This window comes from Bubalus kerabau, chromosome 5 (assembly GCF_029407905.1).
Source record: "Bubalus kerabau isolate K-KA32 ecotype Philippines breed swamp buffalo chromosome 5, PCC_UOA_SB_1v2, whole genome shotgun sequence".
NCBI lineage: Eukaryota > Metazoa > Chordata > Mammalia > Artiodactyla > Bovidae > Bubalus > Bubalus kerabau.
Window position 1 is genome coordinate 85,818,235 of NC_073628.1, and position 18,632 is coordinate 85,836,866.

The window sequence follows — 18,632 nt, forward strand, 5'->3', positions numbered from 1 at the left end:
AAAATTAGCAGAGAACTTTGGAGTAATGATCAGAAAAAACTTCATTTCAGTTTATTAGGTGTTTACTAGAGGAAAGCATGATAGAAAAAGGAAGATGTATTAAATATTAATAATTTAATAGTTGTTGAGGCTCTGTTCCTTGCATGAGTTATTTTAGCTCCTAGAGTAAATCCATTATTAATAAACAAATACTGTAAAATTTAAGATATTTACAGGTGACTACACTCTCCTCCTCCCTCAAACTTTGTTATTAAAGTAAAATTATAGGCAAGGCAAATCAGGCAATTAAACTAAAAGAAAGGGATTACAATATCAATTTCATATAAATAGAATTTAAGATTAAAAAATTTAATGGAATGAATTTTATCTCTTTCATAAAAGAAATAAAACTGGGTGGATGCCAGGACAGAAGGAGTTGGGGAGTTGGGTGAAATCCTTTAAAGGATTTAAGGGGCGCAACCCTACTGTTATATAATAAATAAGCCATGGGTTGTAATATCCAGCATAAGGAACATGGTCAATAATACAGTAATAACTTTGTATGGGGACAGATGGCTACTAGACATATGCAGTGTCAAATTGATGTATGCAGATGTCAAATCATTATGCAGCACACCTGAAACTAACATAATATTGTATGTCAGCTATATTTCCCACTGAAAGGAACTATACTGTTCATTCAGATTCAGTTATCATTGAGATATCTAACTGATTCTTTTTTGTGCCAATGTTAATTCAGCCCTACCCATTCCTTGGGAACTAAGAAACTGTAATTATTGGACCAAAGTGGAAATCATAGTCATTCCCATGTCATGACCATAGCAAATTTTCTGATTAAAAAATATATATATTGGAGGGTGATTTGGAAAATGCCATGTATTTTGCTTGCAGAAATCTCTGAGAAGTGTTGTTAGAGGCCACAAATACCACAAGGAATGTACAAAAAAAATACAAACTTTAAGAAATGATAGATTAATTGGAGAGACATACTAAATTTGTAGATGAAGGGCTAAGCATTATAAATATGGCGGTCTTTCCAAACTAAGTATTTTTGAGACATTTCTTCCAGATGATTATTTAGATTTTACATGGAAGAATCGATAGACAAGATACTGTAATGTACAGAGAAGTCACAAAAGAATTAGCCTATAAAAATGTGAAAAAAATATTTAATCTTACTAATAGTCAAAGAAAGACAAGTAGGGAAATGCCATTTGGCAGAAATTAATAAGAAATGTTAATGCTGAAATGTTAGCAAGAACTTAAGTCACTTCCATGTTACTGCTATTGTTGTTTGCACTGATTTGTGATCGGTACAAAGCGAATTTGAAAGTATTTATCAAGAGTGTAAAATTATTAATTCATAGTGATCCTATTTGGTGCAACTAGTATTTTTCTTTATTTTAATGGAAAAAAAGAAAAGGTCCAGCAATGTGAAGTGGTTAAATGAATTATAAGTGAAACTAAAAAGAAGTTACTTGAACCATTAATCATTTTTAATAATATGGGGAAATAACCATGGTACAATATTAATTGAACAATATGTATGTGTATATATAAAACATCAATCTGATATTTTGTAATCAGATGTGTTTCTGGGAGGGAAGAAATCATAATATGTAAATTCTCAATTTAGGATAACACAAAATAGTTAATTCTTGCCTGTGATAACCAGGAACTATACCAAAAATATCCCTTTTCTTAACTTATAAATACCTAATAAACTGCAATGTGGTTTTCTTTGATTGCTAGTCCATGGTTCTCTGCTAATTTTAAAATTAGGAATTCTATAATATTGTAAATTAAAATATTATAGTACTTTATATGGTTATAGATATTCTTCGTGTACTTATGGGGGCATGAGTCACATGAACGCCTATCAATATTCAAATTAATCAGATTATATCTAAATCAATACATGTAATTCTTTGTGAATTATAAATCAAAAAAACAGTGTTAGAAAAGTATAACATGTATGTAGTATATATTATAGTATATATAGAGTCCCTTTCTTTTTTCTTTGTATTATTCTGTGATTTGGAGAAGGCGATGGCAACCCACTCCAGTGTTCTTGCCTGGAGAATCCCAGGGACGGTGGAGGCTGGTGGGCTGCTGTCTATGGGGTTGCACAGAGTCGGACACGACTGAAGCGACTTAGCAGCAAGAGCAGCATTCTGTGATTTCTGTACTTCCTATAATGGTCAGAAAATAAAAAAAGAGGCAGCATCCAGAATTAAGCTGCAACAAATTCTGATTGTCACCAAATTTGAAAAATCAAAATCATTTCTATAATTTGGGAAAAATGAGCTTATCAGTTACATTTTGGACCTAAGCTTCTTGCCATATTTGTGGAGTTGGAACTCAAACCTGGGACTGCCAGTGTGTTGTATGTGCATTACCTTATCCTGCCTCTTAATTGTTCTTTAACTGTGATCTGGGACAAGCAAGAACATTTTGATGACTAATCCAGGACTAATTTCTATTTGCTTTCCCAAGAACATAATTTGTGTTTTTTACAGTAAGTTCACTTTTAAGCTTGCCCATTTCATATATCATATAATTAGAGGTTTTTCAGAGAAAGTTTTTTGCTCTGTAACAGACATTCACTAATTTCTCTTCTCTCTACTTTGTAAATTGATTTTGGCATTTTACCTTTTCATTTACTGATTTGTTTCCTTCCTTTTGATTTACTAATTTTTGACCACCCCTTCCATCTTATTCGTTTGTTCCAGTATTGAGAATAAACTTGAATTTACCCATTAGTTCCTTTGCATCTATCCTTTGCAGAGCTCATGAATTATAATCTAAGTTAATCAGTATGTCAAGGTTTAAATTTGCTGGTGGAGGGAATGTGGGGAAGGAGATACATAAGCCTTTAGAAAACTCAAGCTCCCTAAGGAATTCAAGTGAAGTCAGGACTTCATTCCTTTTTAAAGCAATGTAAAATGACAGGAAGAATTACAGGTATGAAATTGTATATTATAAACAGAAGATTTAATTGAACCAGAGTATATAGTAAGAGCAAAGACCCTGAAGACATTGAAAAAGACCATGATGCTGGGAAAGATTGAGGGCAGGAGGAGAAGGGGGCATCAGAGGTTGAGATGGTTGGATGGCATTAGTGACTCAATGGATATGAGTTTGAGTAAGCTCTGGGGGATAGTGAAGAACAGGGAAGCCTGGCATGCTGCAGTTCATGGGATCGCGAAAAGTCAGACACAATTTAGCGACTGAATAATAACAATATAGTAAGAGTAAGAGTAAGAACCCCTACCCTGGAAGAACTTTTAGTTACCAAATCTGGGATAGACTTGGAGCACAGAGGCCTTTGCACATTGACATTGGATTGGTGTCACATGTTACAGTGAGCGTGCATTTCTAAAGACTGCAAAGCATAAAGGCAGCAGCATAGACTTAGCAGAGGGATGCGTGTGACTTTTGGATGTGAGTGCGTGCACTGCTTGACATGATTCTCCTGGTGGTGATGAAGTTTTTGTTTGTACAGAAAGGAGAGAATCTTGATGCTTCTCAATAATATGGTTTGTTGTTCTCACTCACAATGATGGATAGACATTTCAAAGAAATGACAGTTATAAAATACGGTAGCCTGCATGCTTTCTCCATCTTTTTCATTCTAGGGACTGTATGACAGGACAGAGGCTTGGTCCTTGTTCAGTGTTTGTATCATCAAACTTTCTTCGCAGATGTGGGTTCTGCCTTCTGTTCTACAGTATAAGAATGCTTTTCCTATGTTGTTAAAAGGTATAAAGAACAATATTTTATCGATTGCTTTTCATTATTTTGAGACCATTTTATACTTAACATTTATACTTAACATACTTCCTTGCTGGAGTTCCCTTTTCCCCTGCATGGCTGAATCTGGCAAAGGTTCATGCATTTCTCCCATCTCTATGGGAATACATATGTAATTACATGGAGATGCTGTCCCTACAAATTTTATTGATTATTGACAATTTTATAGTTCTTGCTTTGTCTTGGACACAGTTAAGTATACTACATTGATTAAATTATTTATTGCTCATCACACATCCGTGAAGTTTAGTATTAATGTCTTCATCTTACAATGAGAATCTCTGGTTCAGAGACATAGCTCTGTCAAGGTCATAAAGATAGTCAGTTACAGAGTGAACCCAAGCAATCTGATTTCAGAACATAACCTCTTTTTTTTTTTTTTTTTAGTTTACAGTTTATTTTAAAAATTCTGAAAGACACTGCAAGTTCTAAACTTTTAGTAGGTGCTCCCCACACACAACCATCTGGTCAGAAACCCAGCAGAAGAGCCCCCTTTCCAGGAAGCTTTGCAACAGCAGAGTGGTGCAATATGGATGTTTCTTACTACAAGAAAAAATTATACATGGCACATTCTCATTCATATTTTGTAATGTAAAAAGTTACAAACATACCTAATCAAATAAATAATAATAAAAAAAAAAGAATTTGAATGTATTTGTAAGTATCCTAAAACCACTACATAGAATAATGGCGACTTCACTCACAGATTATTTACATGGTAGTACCCGGTGTGGGTGCACTGCTACAAAACCCAGAACAGGAGGAGTAAACCTGAAATGTTTCCATAATGAAGATCTAGCAGCATGACTGCCTAATGCTGTTATCCTGACTGCTTCTGAATCCTTCCTTTTTTTAGTCTGTGTCTTCATCCAGTTCGTAATTGTCTTTATCATAAATATCTTTTACTAAAAGAACCCGTACAAGCATGTTTTCCAAGGTGTTTCGGTCCAGTGAGGCGGATGTGTACCAGACAGGGCTGTCTGCAGAGCTAGAGCATTCTCTTAGACAAGTAGCATTCAAACATTTTCACAGGACATCTAGAAGGATTGGCTGTATTTTCAATTTGTTCAAATACTGGCTCATCATCTTCATGTTTTCTTTTTCCAGTAGTAATTTTATCTTCACTATCTGTTCCGCACAAGGAAGACACTTGGTACCGAAGACAGGCTTTATTTTCCATGGTTAAAGGGTTTTTTTTCCAGTGCCTAAACACAGTGCCAAAGGAAAGCCGTAAGTGCTGTTCCACTGTTTTCAGGCCAAAATACTTAGTGTTAAAGTAGAACAGGGTGTTCAGAAGAGCTACTGGAGAGTGTGATCCTAGCTGTTTTATCCTCCAGAGATAATCTTCTTCAACTCGAGAAAATATTGACCCGTCTGGAAGTATGCTTGGTTGCCAACTTCGGAGTATCTTATTCAATTCTTGCTCACTATACTGTTAACATCTTGTTTTGCATCTCATCTGCTTGAAGCAGTATGTTTAGAGACAAGTATCGGAGTACCTTGCTTAAAAATGACTAAAAGACAAACAATCCAGTTTAAAAATGGGCCAAGGGCTTGGATAGACGTTTCTCCAGGGAAGTTACACAGCTTGTTAACGAATACAGGAAAAGATGCTCAAGATCATTGGTCATCAGGAAAATGCCACGGTGAGGTACCACTTAACATTTACTAGGATAGCTATAATCAAAACAGTGGAAAATAAGAAGTGTTGGTGAGGATATAGAGAAGTTAGAATCTTTGTACAGTTCCTGGTAAGACTGCAAAGTGGTACAGCCACTGCGGAAAACAGTTCCTTAAAAAATTAAACATAGAATTATCATGGGACTAAGTGACTCTACTCCTAAGTATATCTCCAAAAGGACTGGAAAACAATACTTAACAAATATATGTACACATATGTTTGTAGAAGCACTATTCTTAAAAGGTAGAAACATCCCAGATGTTCATTAATTGATGAATGAATAAGCCAGTTGTGTTATATCCATACAGTGGAATATTTTTCAGCCATGAAAAGGAAGAAGTGTTAATGCATGCCATAGCATGGATGAATTGCAAAAACATTATGCTAAGTAAAGGAAGCCAGACCCCAAAGCCCACATATTGTATGAATCTATTTATATGAAATATCCAAAAGAGATAAACCTCAGAGATAGAGCTCAGATTGGTGGTTTCCAGAAGTTGTGGGAAGAGGGATTCAGGAGCAACTGCTTAATGGGTACAGGGTGTCGTCCTGGGGTGATGAAATGTTTTGGAACTAGGTGGAGGTGGTACTTCTACAACATTTTCAGTGCCCTGAATGCTACTGAGTTGTTCATTTAAAATTTTTAATTTTGTTATATGAATTTCACCTCCATAAAAAATTAAATGAAAATGAGCAAGCCATCCTGCATCATCTGGCCAGCAGATATTGCTGCTTTTAAGCAGCACATGCCTGCATGTTTTATGGCAGAGCAAGGCAGGCAGGCACTATCCGGCAAACATTAGGTTGAGTACTTGACATGTGCAGGGCACAGTGATTGACATGCTTCCCAGGCTCTAGGATCCTGCTATCTTGAAGAATTAACAGAGGCTGCCCCTCTGTGTTGACTGAGCTGACACTCAGTAAATAAAGGGCTTAACATTTTGGATAAGCAAAGAACTAACATGCCTTTTCCCACAGCAAGTAGAAAGAAGAGAGTCACAGGCCTTCAAGCATGTTCAGACAGCATGATGCTATCTTTCTTCTCGCTCGTTAGGTTAGGTTTCAGTCATGCACAGTGGAACAAATGATTCAGGTGAGAGGAATGTTCCTGAAAAGAGCCCTGTACTCATCGGTACCTGTACTCATTGGAATGTAAGGGAGCCTCCCACTGTGTGGCCCAGTGTAGCCAGTGCCCAGACGTTGTTCCAGTTGAGTGTGGGCTTTTGATGTTCTCAGGTTCTTTTCTAAGTTGGCTAAGAGTTTTAAGTATACAGTGCATTCATCTCAACAGTATCCCTGAGGAGCTTAAAGAAAATAGATAGTATTTTCCTTTAAAAAAAAAAAAAAATAGAAGGGAAATTTGGGATACGGCAAGGGGAAGCAGCTTGCCTGAGGTTAGGTAACTGACCTTATTTCTCTGAATTCCTCACCCCTTCACTTCAGATGTATGTGTGCAGATATATTTGCTCCTGTATAACCCTCTTGTGGTACTGAGCTTGTTGATTCAGCTCTATCTACATTTCAAGGTTTTTTACCCCAGACATGGAGTGATAAATGAAAATGTTTATTTGCAGATGTTTGAATCATTGTGTTCCCCAAGTATTTCTGCCTAGTTGGACAGATTTTATATGTCCCTCTGTTAAGTAAATTTATTAAACTATAACCCACCTTCTCCCCTCTCAAACCTCCCATTCACTTTTACCAGTTGTCAATTAACCTAACCTAAAATACACATTCCAGTCTCTGGGGGCTTCTTCCTTTCGCAGTAAATCTTGCCTGAGAATTTTCCTGGCCTGAGGCCATTCTGGTAGAAGAGTCTTTCAACCTTTAATCCTTCACTTCTGCTCCTTACCCCACTCCTCAGCATCTTTCCTCTGCCTGTCCCTCAATTCCCAGGGGAAAGGAGTTTCCTCCTACTTTCTGGATCCCACTCTTTTTTATTCTTTCAGGGACCTCAATCCACCAAGTTATTCTTCATTAGTCTCTCTTTTCAGCTTTTAAGTATGGTTAAATCTTTCCTATTTTAGGAAGGGAGGAAGAGAGAAAGGAAGAAAGAAAGGGAAAAAAACCCCAAAAAACTCCTCTGTCCCGACTGTTTCTCTACTTATCCTGGAATCAGTCTCTTCTTTCACAATCAAAACTGAAATTGTCTGCATTCTGACTGCATTTTCGTACATCTCATGGGCTCACCTGCCCAGTGCAGTCTTAGGTTCAGGCCTATAACTCAATTGAAACTGCTCTAGTTGATGTCACCCTGTTGCTAAATCCAGTGAGTCCTGGATCCTCTTGGTATTGACTCTATGGTGCTGAAAACTTGGCCTCTGTGTACCAGTGCCAAGTCAAATCTCAGAGACAGAGTTTTGGGTGAAGTAGAAAGGAATAGCTTTGTTGTCTTTGCCAGGCAAAGGGGTACATGGCGGGCTCATGCCCTTCAAAACTATGTGTCCCAACTTGGGGTGGATTTGGTGAGGAGTTTCATAGCAATGGTTTCAGTGTGGGGTTGCTGATAAGGATCAGGGCTTTTGCAGGGCCTGCACTCCTTTAATCTGGCCTCAGGCGTTCTCCTGATGAGTTTGTATGGTTAACATCAAGTAGTTAACATCTTCCATTTGGTGGGGGTTTTAGTTCTAGGAAGAGCTCAAAGACATTGTTATGCGTGTCCCTTGAGGTGGAGCCAGGACCCTGACCCAAGGCTGCACTGTTGTGTCTTGGCTGCTCTTCCCTTGTCTCTGTATCCCCTTCCTTCTGTGAGTGGCATCTGTTTGAACCTGCCCTGTGGAACTTGGGAAGCTCTTGGAGGCTGAAGCCTATTCCCTCCAAATAAGGAATGAGGGAATGCGGGACACAGAAGTGTTTCTGTGCCCAGGAGCCCTACAGGGTCCTGCTCAGTTTCATCCATGACATAAAAAATGTGTGTACTATGGATGGCTCCTTCTTGAAACACTTTCCTAGTTTAAATTTAAATACTTTTCTATGTTTGTGGCTTATTTTCCCCTTTGTCCTCAACACACTATCTGGGTGACCTCATTAATGCCTATAGGTTCGTTACCATATATATGTGACTGATCCCCAAATTTCGCCTGTGTTTTAGTTTCCATTGTGTGTTTCCAGCTGCTAGCACAACATGCATTCAGTCTTTTGTGAGGGAATGAATAGACTAATGGATGGATATTTTCCTAATGGCACTGATTACTCTCCCAAAGATATTGGTTATCACTGTTTCTATTAGTCACCACTTAAAATAGTGTAAACTCCATGTGAGCAGAGACATTGTCAGTCTTGCTCACTGCAAGGACAGTGTGCCTGGCACGTGATAGATACTCATTCAGTATGAGCAAGTGAATGAGTGGGTGTCCAGGAAGATCCTAGCGCTGAAAACAGCTCCTCTTTGGACCTGGCCACGACAGTTACTTTTTTCACCTTCAAGTGTGTTTCTCATGGACATCACTGAGAACCGCAGTTATTGAGCTTTTTTTAATCATAGTCCCAGCAGTACCACTTGTCCCTGTATTAAGTAGAAAGAATGTTTTCCAAGAAATCTTTCTTCCTCCCTCCATCTCTCCTGTTACCTGAAAACTGTTTTTGCTTCTTGGTGGGTCCTTGAGCCAAAAGACACAACCAAGCCAAACATTAGGAGAAGAAAGGATTTATTACTTGCAGCAAATAAGGAGAACACTGGAGAACTTTTCCCAAAGCAGTGTCTCTCTGAACAGCAAAACTGAGGAAGCTATAAGTGAAGGGTACATGTCTAGCCATGAGGGGGCTTGAGCAGAAGACAGTTTAGTATAGAATTGGGCAAAGTTTGCTGAGTCCAAGCTTTAGCTGATTGGAGTCTTGAGGGTCAGGTTCTAACCAGGCTGAGGTCTCAGCAGGTACTTAAGTCCTCTACCTGGGTGGGAGCCTTGGTTCCTGCAAATGACTCAAAAATGTGTATCAGATTGTTCTGTACATCTTTTGAGGAAGAACTAAGACTACTATCATTTCTCAATTGCTTTTCTTTTGTTCCCATGGTCCCCCATGTCCTTTGAGATCATTAATTACTTAGATCCATTCAAGGGCAAGCACTATGGCCAGCTTAGACTACAAAATGGCTTTGGCCAAAAATGGCTTCTCTTCTGTCAAAAAAATCATGCCTGGTTCTCTTTGTCCAGGGACCCTGTTCCCCAGCTGTTTACAGAATATCGAAAGCAGTCCCTCATCTCATAAGAAGCCTTATTTTTATACCCTCCTCCTTCAAGTCCCTTTCCTAGGAACCTACTGGGAAAAAAACAGCTCAACACTACATGTACATTTAAACTTCGTGCTCTGAATTGACTCGGCTAGGGTGGGAGTGAAAGAGGAGGCCCTCAGAGAACTTGAACTGAACACGGAAACATACCTTCTCTCTTGAGTATTTCTTTTGTTTAGAGGATCTTTTCTTTAGATCTCTGATCTTCAATTCATGGAGATTCTGACTTGTAGAGCCTTCTCTCAGTTCCCTTTACCCTGAGGTCCTGAGGTGTGGCTGAAGGCACTGTACCAGCACGGCAGGGGGTATACATAGTGGGCCTGGTAACCTCCAGGTTTCAAAGGTATTTTCTTTCCATCTCACTGTCTTCTTTGTTTTGGTTGTTATTGTTGTGCTTGTTCCTTTTATAGAGTGACAGCAGCTAAATTTATTTGTCAACATAAGTTCCCTTTTAAAGAGTGTCTATATTAATAAACACTGAGCAAAGGAAGCTAATCTGAATTGGTGTTTTTACTGAGAGCACTCTAATTAAACACAGGCTGATAAAACATCAACCAGCTCCTTATGCCTCTTGGAAAATCTGATCTTTTTTCCTAGTCTAGCAGGCTGAGACCTGACTGCCTTTATTTCCAAGCTCAGAGGGCCATAGGTAAACAAAGATTAGAATGGCCTTGTGAATATGCATAAGCCTATGAAATACAAGTATGAATTGGTTAAAGAGCAATAAAATTGTTTTCGCTTTCATGAATGCTTAACAGCATTATAAAGACATGAATATGTTGTCTATTTCAGTGAACTGCAGCCTTACCACTTGATAGGTTTAACTATTTTCAAGGTCATTTCTTTTTATAAAATCAGGGCAAGCTGGAAAATGTCAAACAGCCCCTAAGTATAGAATGAACTCCTATTTTCATTGTCATTTTATAGTCATATGTAGTTGTGGTTTTGATTTTCTAAGTTACAACCAGTCATTGAGTGTAGAAGTCACAATAATATTAGGAACACGGCATCTATTATCTCCCCAGCCATTAATGTGCCAAGGATCTTTTCAAGTGAAAGAATGGCAGAAAAATAATTGATGTGTTCTGAGAATATGAATATTTAAAGCATCAGGTTAACAATACAGCTGAAGGTGATTAACTGGGCAATAGGTCACTACAGTAAGATAAATGTAATTGAGGCATCCAGCTGAAAGGATTATGTACTTAGCCCCTAAGCCACTTAGGATATATATTAAGTAAGCTGCTGGCACCCTACCATTTCAACTGAAAATAATTTTTCCTTGCATAAAGCAAATACTACTAACACAAGATCTTCAACATGAGTTGTAATTATAACACATAGGAAGTTGGAAGTTGTTCATTATGTAGTATATACGGCATAATTCATATCCTTTTATGGGAATCCTGACATACTAGTAATCTCTACCTCTGGACTAACCCTCACATGTTACTGTGCTTGAGAGTTTGAGGTGATTCTGGAGTAGGCATCATAACTAAGAAATCTGATCTCAAGAGTCAACATTTTTTGCTGCCACCACTTGTTAGGAAGTGCTCATTGTTTCGTAATGATGCCTGAAAACCATGGACTCCTCAGCATTGTATAAATTTGGATTCAGAGGTAACACAAAAATCCAGATGCTTCTGAATAGGAGATAAGAATTTTAAGGGATCCAACAACATTCATACTATGCTGTTAATTTAAAAAGAATTCACATGCCTGGTGTGGCCGCAGTGTTCAAATCGGTTGGCTACAGTCTTCAGAAACACGTCTGTGTTTATGGTGTTAGTCCACGTTCTCTCGGGGGTGACTTGTAGCTGTCACTTGTGCCCAGGATCCGACAGACTCCTTTTCCCAGAAGCACCGCCACCCCCAAATGCAGAGTCTCCTTAGCTTAACCTAGGTCTGGTGGGTTCTCTTGGAATAATTGAGGTAAGACCGTCCCTCCACTTAGGCAGTTTGGAGATGCTGCCTCTTCAGTTGATGGTCTTTTCACTTTGGAAAGACTGCACCTACAGATGTAGCCTGTACAGTTAGTCTTTCTCTGACAGATTTCCCAAGGCAAAACTAATTTAGCTTAGCCAGCCAGATACGCTGCAGCCTCACTCACTTGTACAGGGAGCTCAGGGTTCCACCACACTGTCCTCTTCTCCATTCCCAAAGCTCTCTATGCTCCCTCAGGAGGCACACAGGCTTTTTCCTCTGTAATAACCATCTTTTCACAGACACATGCACACGCACACACTGTTGCTGGCAAACTCTTACTTCCGAATGAAGCCTGCTCTAATCCATATGCGCTCCTACTGGCAAACCTCCCATCTCTAACCCAACTAGGTTGTTGTTATTGTTCAGTTGCTAAGTCGTGTCCAGCTCTTTGTGAGTTCATGGACTGCAGCACGCCAGGCTTTCTTGTCCTTCACTAGCTCCCGGAATTTGCTCAAACTCATGTCCATTGAGTCAACGATGCCATCAAACCATCCCATCCGCTGTTGCCCCCTTCTCCTCCTGCCCGCAGTCTTTCCCAGCATCAGGGTCTTTTCCAGTGAGTCGGCTTTTCGCATCAGGTGGCCAAAGTATGGGAATCAGTCCTTCCACTGAATAATCAGGGTTGATTTCCTTTAGGATTGACTGGTTTAGGTTCCCCTATTAAACTGCTACACTCTTCATTATACCTTGTCATTTTCATCATAAAGCATTTATCACAATTGTAATATTGTAGCTGTTTATTCATTGGTTTAATTCCATGGGGGTGGGATTAATGCTGGTTTTGTTTGCTAATGTATTCCCAGGGCTTAGCACCACGCTTTCTGTGTGAAGTGTGTGATACATACTTGTTGAATGAAATAATTAGCATTCATAATTTTGGTTTGAAGGCTGCTATTAGTTTAACTAGGGAAGAGTAATATGAGGGTCTGGATAGAGGCCAGAAGAGTCATAGCTATATGTTGAAGGAAAAATCAGGACTTGGAAAGACATATTCCTGCCTGACAGTTATTTGAAATGTGCTCTTCTTGGGCAGATCTGTATCTGATTATCTTTTTAGGCTTTGGAATAAAAACTTTTAGGTCATATATTTATCATCAAAAATTTATTAAACAGTTACTATGTTGTGGGCACAGTGCTAGGCTCTGGATATGTTGTAGAAAGGGGGAGGCCCCCCCTTCAGGGCCCCAGGAGCGGGCTCTTGTCTAACACTCAGAAAAGAATTGTCCGAGGAGACACGTGCTGACGAAGCAAGAGATTTTATTGGGAAAGGGCACCCAGGTGGAGAGCAGTAGGGTAAGGGAACCCAGGAGAACAGCTCTGCCACGTGGTTTGCAGTCTCAGGGTTTTATGGTGATGGGATCAGTTTCCCGGTGGTCTTTGGCCAATGACTCTAATTCGGAGTCTTTCCTGGTGGCGCACGCATCGCTCAGCCAAGATGGATGCTAGCAAGAGGGATTCTGGGAAGTGGACAGACACACGGTCCTTTTGACCTTTCCTGAACTCTTCCGGTTGGTGGTGGCTTATTAGTTCCGTATTCCTTACCAGGATCTCCTGTCATAAAACAACTCATGCGAATGGTTACCAAAGGACCTGGCCAGGGTGGGCGGTTTCAATCAGTGTGCTTCCCCTAACAGATACAGCTATTGAGGAGGCATAGAAGTAAATCAGTGACTTCAGTAGAGTGTGATATGCTGGGGTAGAGCATCTTCAGAATGAAGGGGGGCATGAAGGAGGCCCCTCAAGTCAGACGTGGAGGCTGGGGGAGGCTTGCTGGAGGCAGTGAGGCCTGAATTGGTTTTTTGGAGTCCCCATAGGAGATATAGTTTTATGAAAGTGGGTGCAGCATGGAAAAGTGGGAACAGCCTGTGTGTGGGGAGGAGGGATGTAACCTGGTATGTAGAGGAGACAGAAGGAGCTCTGTCTTAACTGGTACTGGGGGCACGCAGGTGAGGCGCAGTGTAAGGGGAGGCCAGAGGGTGGGGCATAGTTGGGGTGCTTGGAACCACTGTAATACACAGTAATGTTACTGAAAGTTACACTGCAAGTCATTGGGCCCCAGAGAGGAAGAGAGATCTCTGGAGGAAAACAGACCTTTTTAACTACCACAGAGAAAACAGCGTGTCACACTTGGGAATCAGGGTTCAGCCACACCAGGTGCCCCTGCCAGCTGGGTTTGCATTTGCAGAGGACTCTGCTTGAAGGTGCTGGATGGTGGTGGTGGGGAGGGGGTTGCTGAGAAGTGAGGGGAGGGAATGAGGTTCATCTAAAGCAGTTGCTGGAACTCAGGGCTTGTCTGACCTTACTGTCTGTCTCAGCATGCAGGCCAGTATCCTTCAGAGCGAGAGGAGTAAATCCCTTCCGTGTGTCTCTGCCCTGGAGACTCCAGAGAAGCGCCAGCCTCCTCCCCTTCTTTGAGACTCACTGCCTCCTTTTAAGCTCCCCAGATTTAAAAATAATGGCTTGTCCTGGGTGTGATATGATCTCTGAGCATTTGCCCAGTGCCTGCCCACAGGATCCACCTACAGAATCACTGCTGCCTGCCTCTCGGGTCATGCTGGAATCCTGCAAGCTCTAATGTGAGGCTGGACAACTGCCACCTTCCCAGCTCCCTGCTCCCTCCATTTTCCCAGACCTCTTTATTCTCCAACTCCTCAGGAAACTCAATTACCTTTACTTCATTATGCAGAGCAATTTAACTCTCAAACATCCTTAGGCTCTGGGCCCACCTTTGCAAATCCAGAAGCTCATTAATGTTTCACAGCACTGAAGCGCTGGCAGGAGCTTTGAAATTTCGCTCTTTTCTTCTTGCCTCCCTACGTATCTCAGAGTGAAAAGGAGCTGTGTAGAGATTATTTTCCCACTAATATGAGTTTCACTCCCCCAAACTTCAATATCAGAAAGAGATACAGTCAGTTTCGATTTTTAAAGAATTTTTTTTTCCTTCCATACGTATTAGATAGGTAAAGAATCACATGGAAATCTATCTAGAGTACCAGGTAAATGAAAATATTAGAACAAATAAAGAAGTACTTCTCATAAATGTGAATGAATAGGACAGTGGTAATAACCAGAATGGATTTGGAAGAATGAGTTCTGTCAGTTCAATATTCTGAGTCCTTTTTAAAGCAGAGAGATGAAGGCAGTGGAAGAGGATGGGGTTATGAGTGTTATCCACTTAAAAAATATTCACAGCCTAAGAGTTGAGAATTATGTTTTATTCAGTGGGTATTTTTAGGACTTCAAGCCCAGGAGACAGCATCTGAAGTAATCCCAAGAGAACTGCTCCAAGGAGGCAAAGGGGCTACAAAAGGTCCAGGCAAGTCAAAGGCATGCAGCTTTCCAAGCTGCTTTGCAGTAGCTGTGGAACAGTGTTCAGAGCAAATGTAAATTGAGGTTTATGGGCAGAGCTTTCAGGAGGCTATTATTTTCTGATATGAAGGGACTGGCTGGACTGGCTGGGCCTTTTACCCTTCATCCTTCTCCATTCTTCCCACCACCCCTCCCCCCACCCCCTGGATGCTGGTTTCCTGGAAAGTGATAGAATGGTCCTCTGGGTGAGCATAAGGAGAAAAGATATACATCAGGGGTATCAAAGGAAACATTAGAGGGAGCTTGGGTCTCCCTCTGGAGAGCCAAGCTATGAGAAAAAGAACTTCCTTTGGGTAAATCATTTTATTTGGTATTCTATTGTAAGCAGCTGGTTTTAATTCTGGCTGTTTATACTTGTATTAAATTGAATTGAATTCTGGGCTTCCCAGGTGGCGCTAGTGGTAAAGAACCTACCTGCCAATGCAGAAGACATAAGAGATATGGGTTTGATCCCTAGGTCAGAAAGATCCCTTGGAGGAGGGCATGGCAACCCCCTCCAGTATTCTTGTCTGGAGAATCCCATGGACAGAGGAGCCTGGCAGACTACAGTCCATAGGGTCGCAGAGTTGGACATGACTGAACTGACTTAGCATGCACACATACATGTTTAGCATGTGCACATACATGTTCTTTCCCCACCACTTAATTTTTTTTTAATTAAAATATTTTGTTTATTTATTTATTTTGGGCTGTACTGGGTCTTCATTGCCGTATGGGCTTTTCTCTGGTTGCAGCGAGCAGCGACTACACTCTAGTTGCGGTGCACTGGCTTCTCTTCTTGCAGAGACGGGCTCTAGGGCACAGGGGCTTCAGTAGTTGTGGCCCCAGGCTCTAGAGGACAGGCTCACTAGTTGTGGTGCATGGGCTTAGTTGCTCTATGGCATGTGGAATCTTCCCAGATCAGGGATCAAACTTGCATCTTCTGCATTGGCAGGGGAATTCTTTACCACTGAGCCACTAGAGAAGCCCCCCCCACCCCGACCCATGCCCTGACTCTTTTCAATTTGTATGACCAACTCCTTTTCATCATTTGGTATTCAGTTGAAAAGAGCCTCCACAAAGAGGCCTTCCCTGGTCCTTTCATCGTAACTCTTTCTTTCACATTCCTGTTACATCACTGTTTTATTATTATCAAATTGTTAACATCATCTGGAATGATCATGTTTCTTTACTTCTTGGTACTGTACATCTCTCTGTGGAATTAAGCTACATTACAACAAGGACCTAGTGTATCTTATTCATTGCTCTGCCTGCATGGAGGACTGTGTCTGATATGAAGTAGATACTAGTAAATATTTTTTATGTGAATATAAGATGTATTATGTGGATTAAATAGATACTTTTTAATTTAGTAAGTAATTTATTGGGAAGAACAAAAACAAATTGAAGTAAAATGAATGGTATTAGACTGATTATATATATTTATATAATCTGTGCTTATGTGTCTATTTATGTCCCTGAGATCAATAAATTGCACACTTATTATGTGCTAGGAACTCTGACTTCTAGCTTTTTATATTTTTCAATAGTTTGTATAAAAAAAGAAAGTAAAAAATTTACCCCTTACTCTACCTTTCCTAGGTATTTCTAAAAAACAAAAAAATTTCCTCTTTTCACCATTGTATATGTGTTTACTTTGAAATGTTTGCTCAAAGTGAAGTTTGGGACGTGTGGTGGCCTTTGAAATAGAACTGCATTTCTGTCCCAGTAGAAAATGCTCTTTCACAAATATCTCAATGGCTTTGTGTCAAAAATGCGCCATTTTGCATGTCAAGGCGCCCTTCTTCTCTTACTGTGCCTTTCAATGGATGGCAGTATAGAGAATGAAATTTTAGTGTCAGACGCATCAATTACCACCCAACGGAGCTATTTCATTTTTCACCAGTGATAGAGAAAGAGAGTCGAGGGAATTATGAGTCTATTTTTAACCTTAAAGTCATAGCATTCAGAATAAGATATCTTCACTTAGAAACCAGTCCTGCCTTTGACTGTGGATCAGTACAAGGATTAATAATTCACTCTGCAACCTGCGCTTCCTGGGCCAGTGCTCCCTGGCTCTCATTTAGAGGTCTGTTTACCTCTGTCCATTCAGTCTACTGTACATAACCAGTGGAGAGTAAGCCCATTAACCAGGATAATTTAAGCATCTCAGTTTTCTGCCATCTGCAACATACTGGGATCTCACTGGCAACGTATTTCTTTATGAAGCTTATCTTTCATATCAACTGTGAGTCCAGATCCTTAATACACTGATCAGAAGCATGTGGTTCTGTGACGTGTGAAAATTTAGAAGCCCTGTAATAGATGGCTTGGCTTGCAGATTCTCAAAGCAGCCATCAGCCATCTTTCCGCTGTGTTTTGTGTCTTCACCTACTGTCCCCTTTCTAGTGCAGCTGATTCCTTCTCAACCTTCAAATTCAGCTCAGACAGGTCCTCTGACAGGGCAGTGTGCTGGGGCTCTCCCTCTTCAGCCTGACTTGAATGCCTCCCTTTCTTGGCTCTTCAAAATTCCTTGTGAATATTTTAGAAAACAGCATTCTTCTGCAAACATTAATTTCCTCCACTAGACTCGAAGCTCTTTGGGGCAGAGACTGGATCTTATTTGACTTCACCTCCCCAACTCTTGGCACAGTGCTTCATAGGCATTTTTAATGTTTATTGAAGGAATCAAAGAAATAGGTCTTGGTGAGTTAACCTTGGATTGTGACCATGATGGAGAACTTATTTTCATGGGAAAATAAAATAACTTAGGATTATAAGCTTTAGGGGATTAGCAGATGGCATTCTGAAAGTTCCTTTGTGAAGTTTAATGTCTAAACTGTTTAAAAACCTTGATTCTGTGTGGTGGTGAATTACCAGTCCTCTGCCCTCATCAACAACTTCTCGGTGGCAGGATTTTTACAAATCCTTTTCATGTTGTTGTTTTATTTCCTTTCACTTTTTTTTTTGTTGTTACCAATTCTTGAGTTTTGTGGACCAAGGGTAAGGATTGTTTGAGGAAAGGGTCTTAGCTAAATTTATTGGAAATGATGAGCAAACTGAAGGAAGTCTTGAATAGTTAAGTGTTTGAAGTTAAGAGCCAAGGCAAGCCTTTCAGACTTTAATATTAATCTAATAGAAATGCTGTCCTTAGAATTGTCATAGCTGAGGATAGATAAGATTCTTGCCATGTTGTAATTTGGGTTCTGTCTCTCCTGCTGACTCTGAAAATCTTGAGGGCAGGAAGTGGATCTTATTCACTGTATTGCCAGTGTCTAGCATAATGAATGTTTGGTGAGAGATCAATCAGTAAATGAATGATGATATTTCCTTCTCGGCGTTGATGAGAGATCAAGCTATTGGATTTGATAACGTATTTTCTTTATGCTGCAGGTAGGTTTTTTTTATTTTTAAATATCTTTTAATTAAATATATAAGCTTTAAATATCACACTGTTACAAATGTGTCAATGTAAGAGCAAACACAGATTCCTAATTCTATTTATTTTTAAGAGACAAGCGTTAGTTTACTAAATACATTATACTCATCAAAAATTTTTCCAGTATATTCTCATAG

The 18,632-nt window shown here is 40.0% G+C and overlaps 1 protein-coding gene and 1 long non-coding RNA gene across 12 annotated transcripts in view; one reads left to right on the forward strand and one right to left on the reverse strand.

Moving 5' to 3' along the window:
• Positions 1–18,632, forward strand: part of SMYD3 (SET and MYND domain containing 3) — a 761,886-nt gene that overhangs the window by 350,927 nt on the left and 392,327 nt on the right. The window lies entirely within an intron of this gene.
• On the reverse strand, positions 3,596–9,993 carry LOC129652948 (uncharacterized). The gene is made up of 3 exons (XR_008714863.1): positions 9,873–9,993; positions 5,313–5,490; positions 3,596–3,747 (listed from the first exon to the last, which is right to left on the reverse strand). It is a non-coding gene; the product is annotated as an uncharacterized LOC129652948 (long non-coding RNA).